The following is an 8,240-nucleotide window of genomic DNA, read 5'->3' on the forward strand; positions in this document are numbered from 1 at the left end:
GCACACATTTTAAACGGGCAACTCCGAGGCCCAGCTCTTCCTTCTTAGGGTTCTTTATCTTTCCAGATGTAGACTGGACAGCTCTTCAAATAGAGGATGTTCTTCAAATAGAGGTCGGTCCCCTGGCAGTCCTTCAAACCGAGGCCTGTTGGTGGTGAAAGAGCAACTGAAATGATCAAGGGGCTGGAGCATCTCCCCTGTAAGGGAAGGTTACTAGGGTGACCATATGGAAAGGAGGACAGGGCTCCTGTATCTTTAACAGTTGCATAGAAAAAGGAATTTCAGCAGGTGTCATTTGTGAGAACCTGATGAAATTCCGGCTTCATCACAACAGTTAAAGGTGCAGGAGCTATACTAGAGTGGCCAGATACAAAAGAGGGCAGGGCACCTGCACCTTTAACTGTTGTGATGAAGAGGGAATTTCCCCAGGTTCTCCATATATACAAATGACAACTGCTAAAATTTCCTTTTCAATACAACTGTTAAAGATACAGGAGCCCTGTCCTCCTTTTCATATGGTCACCCTAAAGGTTACAACAGCTAGTATTGTTTTGCTTGGAAAAAAGAAGGCTGAGGAGAGACATGATAGGGGTGTTCAAAATTATGCATGGTATCGAGAATGTTTATAGGGAGACATTTTTCTCACTCTCCCATAATACTAGAACCCAGGGTCTTCCCATGAAGCTGATTGGTGAAGCTGATTCCGGACATATAAAAGGAAGGACTTCTTCACTCAGCACATAGTCAAACTATGGTAGACATAGGGCCTTGCTAGACGAGGGGTTAGCCCAGTGTGAGGCCCGGGCTTGTCCCTTTGTGTCCAGATGACGCACAGGGGATCCCAGGCTCAGGCAGGGGTCAATCCTCCTTGGCCCTGGGGTATTTCCCGCGATCTCGGGCTGAGCCCGAGACCCCGGGCATGTAGTCCGTTCCGCTGCTTTTCCCAGCTACCGCATTTACTCGTGAGTAGCCAGGAAAAGCGGTGGAGGACTGCGGCCATCAGGGCAGGGTGGGGAGATGGGGGAAACAGAGCCATGGGGGATTGGGAGAACCGGAGATCGCGGGGTGTGGTGAGGAACCGGAGGTTGTGGGGGGGGGGAACCCGAGGTCGCAGGCAGGGGAATCACAGCCAGGGGGGAAATCGGGGGCAGGGGGGAGCGGGGAACCCTTTTTAAAAACAACAACACCTACCTTAGTCGCTGGTGCGCTACTGCGCACCCAGTCCCTTTAAGATCTTCAACAAAATGGCTGACACGACGGGGCTTTCCTTTACCCCGTCGTGTCTGCCATGTAGAAAGGAGTGACAGCCCATGCTACTTCTAGCATGGGCTGGCCCCTCCTCCCACACAGATTCTCTCACATGGTAGGTCTGGCAAGGCCCATAGTGATGGCCATCAATTTGGATGGCTTTAAAAGGGGGTGGTGGATAAATTCCTGGAGGAGAAGTGGCTACTAGTTCTCATAGCTATGTGCTACCTCCAGTATCCAAGACAGTAAGCCTATATACACCAGTTACGTATAGATGATAAATCCTCCCCCCCCCCTTATTCTAGAGCCTCCAACACTCAACAGAAAAACCAGGCATCCTTGCAGAGGCAGCCCTAACATGGATGTCCTCAAAAGGCACATCTAAAAAAGCATATTGCAGAGTTGGACAAGGTGCAGAAAAGGGCAGACGATCAAGAGGCTGAGGCAACTCCACTATGAGAAAAGGTTACAATGTTTAGAAAAAAAGATGAGTCTGATGAGACATGATAGAGGTACCGTATACAAACCCAGGGTCATCCTATGAAGCTGATCGGTGGTAGATTCAGGACAGACATAAGGAAGGACTTCATATAGCTTGTAGCTAAACTGTGGAATTCACCATCACAAGATGTAGGAACAGCCAGCAATTTTGATGGCTTTAAAAGGGGGGTGAGACAAATTCCTGAGGGGAAGGCTATCAACGGCTACTAGTCCTGAAGGCTATGTGCTACCTCCAGTATCAGAGGCAGCATGTGGAATGCCTCTAGGGTGACCATATTTGGGAAACCAAAAAAGAGGACACCTAGTGTGTGTGTGGGGAAGCAGCTTTCTGAGTCCTGCAGAAAGTACGTTATTCCCCCGCCACCTTAAAGAACCCGATTGGAGTGGAGGAGAAAGGATTTCATTCTGTACCACCACCATCCACTCCAATTGGGGCCTTTTCTATAATGTCCACGAATGACCCACTTTCCCCTTTAAGACCTCAATTGGAGCTCGGGGTGGGGGAATGATGTGCCTCAAGAAAGCATGTCATATGCTAATGGCAGCCTTAAAGGGGAAGGTGTGTCATTCCAGGACATTATTGAAAATTATAGAAAATCCCCCCTGACACCATGGAAAGAACAAAAACCAGGACAAATCCGGGGAAATCCTGACAGTTGGTCACCCTACTCTACATACCAGTTGCTGGGGAACATGAGTAAAAGGGTGCTATAGCACTTCTAGTCTTCTTGTGGACTTCCCACAGGCTGGTTGGGCTCTGTGTGAACAGAACACTGGACGAGATAAGTCCTTGGTCTGATTCAGCATGGTTCTTCTTGAATTCTTATGAGCTGGCAGTACAAACCGCAGACAACCAGGTTGAGAGACAAACAGAAGTGACCTATGAAGTACAATCTGACAACATTTTCTGCAGCACATGCATTCATTCTTTGATGCCTACTATGATCTCTGGTCAAACAAGTTTTGCAGGTCTTTGAAGCAGCGCAGGGCATGAATGCCCAACGCCTCCACCACTATTTATCAGAATACAACGCGAGACAGAAACAATGGATGGATGTTATTCTGGCAAGGCTGGTGACATGATACCACCTCTAAATCTCCATCAAAGCTATGGTCTGGATACAAATTAATGTTTGGGGGAGTGAGACCGTATCACCTAAGTGACAAATGAGTCAGAAAATTCCACTACCTTCCTTATATGGAACTCACTACCACAAGACGTGGTCATGGCTACCAATTTAGATGGTTTTAACAGGGGATTGGATAAATTCCTAGAAGAGAAGGCTATCAATGGCTACTAGTCCTGCTGGCTCTCCCACACTAGAGGCATTCAAGAAGCAGCTGAACAACCATCTGTCAAGTATGCTTTAGGGTGGATTCCTTCATTGAGCAGGGGCTTGGACTCGATGGCCTTATAGGCCCCTTCCAACTTTACTATCCTATGATTCTATGAAGAGAAGCCCAAAAACAGGCCTTCCTTCTAGGTCCTGCTAGAAAGGGTAGGGTCATCATTTTGAGGGATAAGCTGTAGGTCAGTTGGGATGCATCTTGAGCTTGAATCACTTCACTGATCGTGAGTAAGTATCATCTAGGGCCTCAGCTAGACCTACTGGTCTAGCGCGATGGAGGGGTGAGGATCTCACGATATTTTTATTGCGAGATCTCCCCCTCTGTTTACACGCAGCACGCGATGGCCTTGGAAGAACAGGACGTTGCGCCCGCCATTTTTTTTAAAAAAGGAGACTAGCGCTTGTGCGCAAAAGGTAAGGGTTTTTTATTTTTAACAATTTTTCATGCTCCCCCCCCCCCCCGCAATGGGTGCTGAGCTCAGGAGGAGCTGGGACAAACCAATCATCCTGGGACCTTGGAAAAAGCAGGCTGAAAGGGTAGGGCGATATCCTGGGGAAAGGGAGGGATCATGTCTCCCTGCTCCCGGGATCCCCTGTGCATCATGTGGGCACACAGGGAAGATCCTGGGTAACGCCCTGGGATATCGCCCCATCTAGCTACGGCCTGAGTTTGGGTGGTGATGGTGGTGGAGCCTTCCCCTAGGAAACTGACCTTGCTTCTTTACTCACACAGCTCATGGGAAGGCCCGGTGTTTCCTTTTTTGGCTTCTTCTCTCCTGAGAGCATTGGAGGCTGGTGGCTCTAGTATTGGTGGAGCTATGAATCTATTCTGGGTTTCAGGCAAAACCAGCTAGTACTCTAAAGGAGCTGTCCAATGTGCTGAACCCATTTTCAGATAGGGTTTTAAAAGTTTAAAAATCTGAATGGGCACACGTACACACTCAAAGCCCCCATATGATTAATAGGATAATAAAATAACCAGGGATAAAGACTAACCAAACCAGACTATGATTATTTATTATTTTAATTATTACATTTATATCCCACTTTTTTCATGCAAGGAACCCAAGGCAGCATACATAATCCTCCTCCTCTCCATTTTATCCTCACAACAACAACCATGTGAGGTAGGCTAGGCTGAGAGTGACTGGCCCAAAGTCACCCACTGGGTTTCCATGGCTGAGTGGGGACTAGAACTCTGATTTCCCAACTCCCAGTCCAACACTTTAGCCACTACACCCTTATCTAAGCAATGTCTTGGGGTGTCCTTCACCTTTACTGTTTTCTAAGGTCTCATCTACACCAAGCAGGATATTCCACTATGAAAGCGGTATATGAAAGGCGGGAGCCACACTACTGCTTTATAGTGATATTGAAGTGCACTGCAGGATCTACACTACCGCTTTATAGTGGTAATGAAGTTCATTGACAACTAGTGGGGCCTATGACACAACTACACCAAGCAGAATATAACACTATGAAATTGGTATAAAAGCAGAATATGGTATGTGTCAATGGGCCCCAACAGTTGTCAGTGCACTTCAATGCCACTATAAAGCAGTAGTGTGGCTCCTGTCCAGCTTTCTCTCAACCAGTCTCCAGTTCCATTAATGCTGACTCTTGCTGCTTCTGACCTCCTTTCTTCTTCTTTCTGTATTTCTCTGTCGAGCCCATAGAGTTGATAATTCTGGAGGAGCGCTTCAGTGTGATTGGGTGGCTGGACTGCCTGGTGGCTGGACACAGGAGAGGACCCCCTCAGTGGCTGCTCCAAGGCTTTGGAACTCCCTTCTCAGGGAGGCTAGACTGGTTCTCTCCTTGCTGTTTCTGGAGGCAGGAAAAATGTTTTTGTTTCAGCAGGTCTTTGGGGAATAATCTGGACCTCTGTTTATGTGTTGGATTTTTAAAAATGGTCATCTCTACTTTTTTTAAAAAAATTAATAGTACATTGGGTTTATATTTTTGTATAGTTCTATTTATATGTTTTAATTGTATATGTTATACATTTGTAAAGTCACCTTGAGTCCCAGTATTGGAAAAAAGGTAGGATACAAATATATCATCATCACACTCCTGTTATGGAAGAAGTATAGACTGCAGTGTTTTACTGCAAGGATCATCTGTTCCTTTTGAATTTGCAAAGATGCACCCAGTGAATAATTCTGCTCATTGTAAAGGAGTAAGGCCATATGTCAGACCCAAGAAACTACTCTCATTTGAATGTATCCTTTCCATCTTATCTTTCTTCATCATTTTTCACATTTTAAAAATCCAATTGTTATTGTTGCAATGACAACAAATAATGAAAAGAGTTCTAACTGCAACTGCAGTCACTAAAAAGGTTAGTTTCTGTATATTTCTGCGGTTGTGTTATATCTTTGTAATAATATGTTTGGGTTACGATTCGCCACCAGTTTTGGTTATCTTTAGATCCCCTGATATTTCTTTTAATTTATATAAAAATTGTATCAAACACGTATGGAGAATTAAAATCTATCCCATAAATGATTATGTCTGTCTACCTATCCCAGTGAGTATCCCAGAGAGTATGCTCTACTCCATCAATGTTACAATAGGGAAATAATTTACATGAGTAGACATGTTGAAATTAACAAACTATATGTGAGTTACACATATAGAAAAATTCATCATGATATACATTATATGTTATACCCAGTATTGTTTACACAACAGCGTACTGTAATAATTCTGCATTATAACATTGAACAAAAATGGTGAGCACTGATCTATTGAATCTGATTTCCTTTTCCAGCTTTTCATTTTGGGAATCTTGTCTGTGACAGCTGCTAAAAATCCTAAGAGCCTTCTGGAACTAGGCTGTGCTGTGGGCAGTGATGAACTTGCAGGAGTGAAAACAGAATACTTCAGACATGTCTTTCTTCCCATTCAGGGCCTTGGATGGATCCGAGTCTCTCCTGAAATTGGAGTGGAGTTTTATGGGTTTCCAACAGTCTCATGGATTATAGCATGGGTTCAAAACCTTTGGCTTGTGTGTGAAATCTGAATCTCCAGGTCCCTCAGATGGCCACTGTGAAGGACAGTCCAAAATGGCTGTGGTCTTGTTCAGCTAAGTCTTGTGCGGATAATTGTGTTTAACTTGGCCCAGGCCTCTGGGCCTGAGAGAGGGAGTCGGAGAATATTTTTCAAGGTTGATCTCATAGCTGAGTGCCCAGCACCCCCTGCCTCCTACCACAGCATCTGTGGGTTTATCAGGGCTAATTGGGATGTTGATTTGTTTCAGCTGTGGGGAAGAACGTACTTGTGGCCTCGCTGCTGAGGGAGTGGGCGCCAGGGCCCCAAGTGGGGCATAGGATTGGTGGAGGCAGGTCATGAGGCCTGTCGACTGGCAAGGGTAGGGTGACCTTATGAAAAGGAGGACAGGGCTCCTGTATCTTTAACAGTTGTATTGATAAGGATATTTCAGCAGGCGTCATTTGTATGCATGCAGCACCTGGTGAAATTCCCTCTTCTTTATAACAGTTAAAGCTGCAGGAGTCCTGCCTTCTTTTGCATCTCATCGCTCTAGTATAGCTCCTGCAGCTTTAACTATTGTGATGAAGAGGGAATTTCACCAGGTGCTACATGCACACAAATGGCACATGCTGAAATTCCCCTTTCAATACAACAGTTAAAGATACAGGAGCCCTGTCCTCCTTTTCATATGGTCACCCTAGGCAAGAGGATAAAGAAGCAAGTAGCCAGAGACCGTCTATCTTCCTGGAGGCTACATGTGCGTAAAGTGGAAGATCAGTTCTGAGCTGGGCTAGAGCTTGGGTTTAGATAGAGTTTTTATGCTTAAAGTGTCTAGATACTTTAGGGGAGACTGGCCGCTGCTGCAGCAGGTTTTAGAATGGGGTTAATGGTTTTATAGTGAGATTGCTTGCTGCTAACCTTTCCTCAACATTTTACCTCATTCCCCCCTTCCTCCTCCCTCCCCCTTCTTCCCTTTCCTTCAGCTTTCACTGCCTGACTAGAGCCTTACTAGTTAAGATTTTAGTCTGTGTAAATAAACCCGCTTGGTCCTTAAAGTGTGTGTGGTTTTATTCCTTGAAGGGCTGGCTCTTCCTGACTAAGGTCAGGGCTAGGGAGGGGGGTACCTGGGAATCTAGTCGTTTGGTCCGGGAGCCTACCTTGCAGGGATGATGGGTTGACCCCAGCCTTCCTTCACAGCCATCTCTTCCACTCCCCCCCACCTTTCCCCCAACTACTGATCATTTAATGGCATTTCAGCTTTTGCACAGTACGCACGCACACACCCATACTAAAAGGTTGAGATGCCTCTCCTAAATTACTGGCAGTAAGACATTTATGCTAAAATATGCTAATATTTTTGGCCCATCCTCTTTGTGCTGTTTTTGTCTCATTTGAACAGGAAGAGTTCACATAGAGGAAAGCATGAAAATACACTTTTAGAAAATGTGTGGTTTTTATTTTTTTTTTAAAAAGTACATTTTTAAAAATGCACATTTTTTGAATGTGAATTTGCAAACATTTTTGGAAAACATGTGCGCCTCCTTGCGTTCATGTTCAAAATTGCAAACAAGACATGTTTGGATGATTTGCAAATCAGTGAAATTCTTCTGCATTCCTAGTTTTGAATAGAGGATTTTTTCCCCTTTTTTGTATCTATTATGACCTCTGGTGGCTAAAAGGCAAAATGCATATTTATGAAAGCAAGGAAGACTTTTTCTGAATATGGTTCCTCTTTCTGGATTCCTCCGGAGATGTAAAAATTAGGACACTTCTTGCCCATTTTTTCATACCCTCCAATTCCCTTTCTTCTCTCTCTTCATACTGTCTAAAAGATACACTCACTGTTGAATTACTATTAACTACTTGCCTTCTTAGGTGTTGGGAGGTTGGGAAATTCATCACAAAGCCAATGGAGATATGTAGCAATGGCTTGCTTATCATTAAAACCTCTAATAAAAACAATGGTTGTTGTTTTTAACAAAGACATCTATCTATCGATCTATTGATCTAGATACAGATAATAGATTTAATGGACATGTTTCTGTGACCAGGACAGAGGCCAGGTGGCAAAGACCTGTGTGAACCAACGATCCAGAAATTTACAATTGCCTCACTCTGCCTCCTGGTAGGATAGCCTGCCTGTGTGAACAT

Source organism: Elgaria multicarinata, chromosome 13 (assembly GCF_023053635.1).
Source record: "Elgaria multicarinata webbii isolate HBS135686 ecotype San Diego chromosome 13, rElgMul1.1.pri, whole genome shotgun sequence".
Classification (NCBI taxonomy): Eukaryota; Metazoa; Chordata; class Lepidosauria; order Squamata; family Anguidae; genus Elgaria; species Elgaria multicarinata.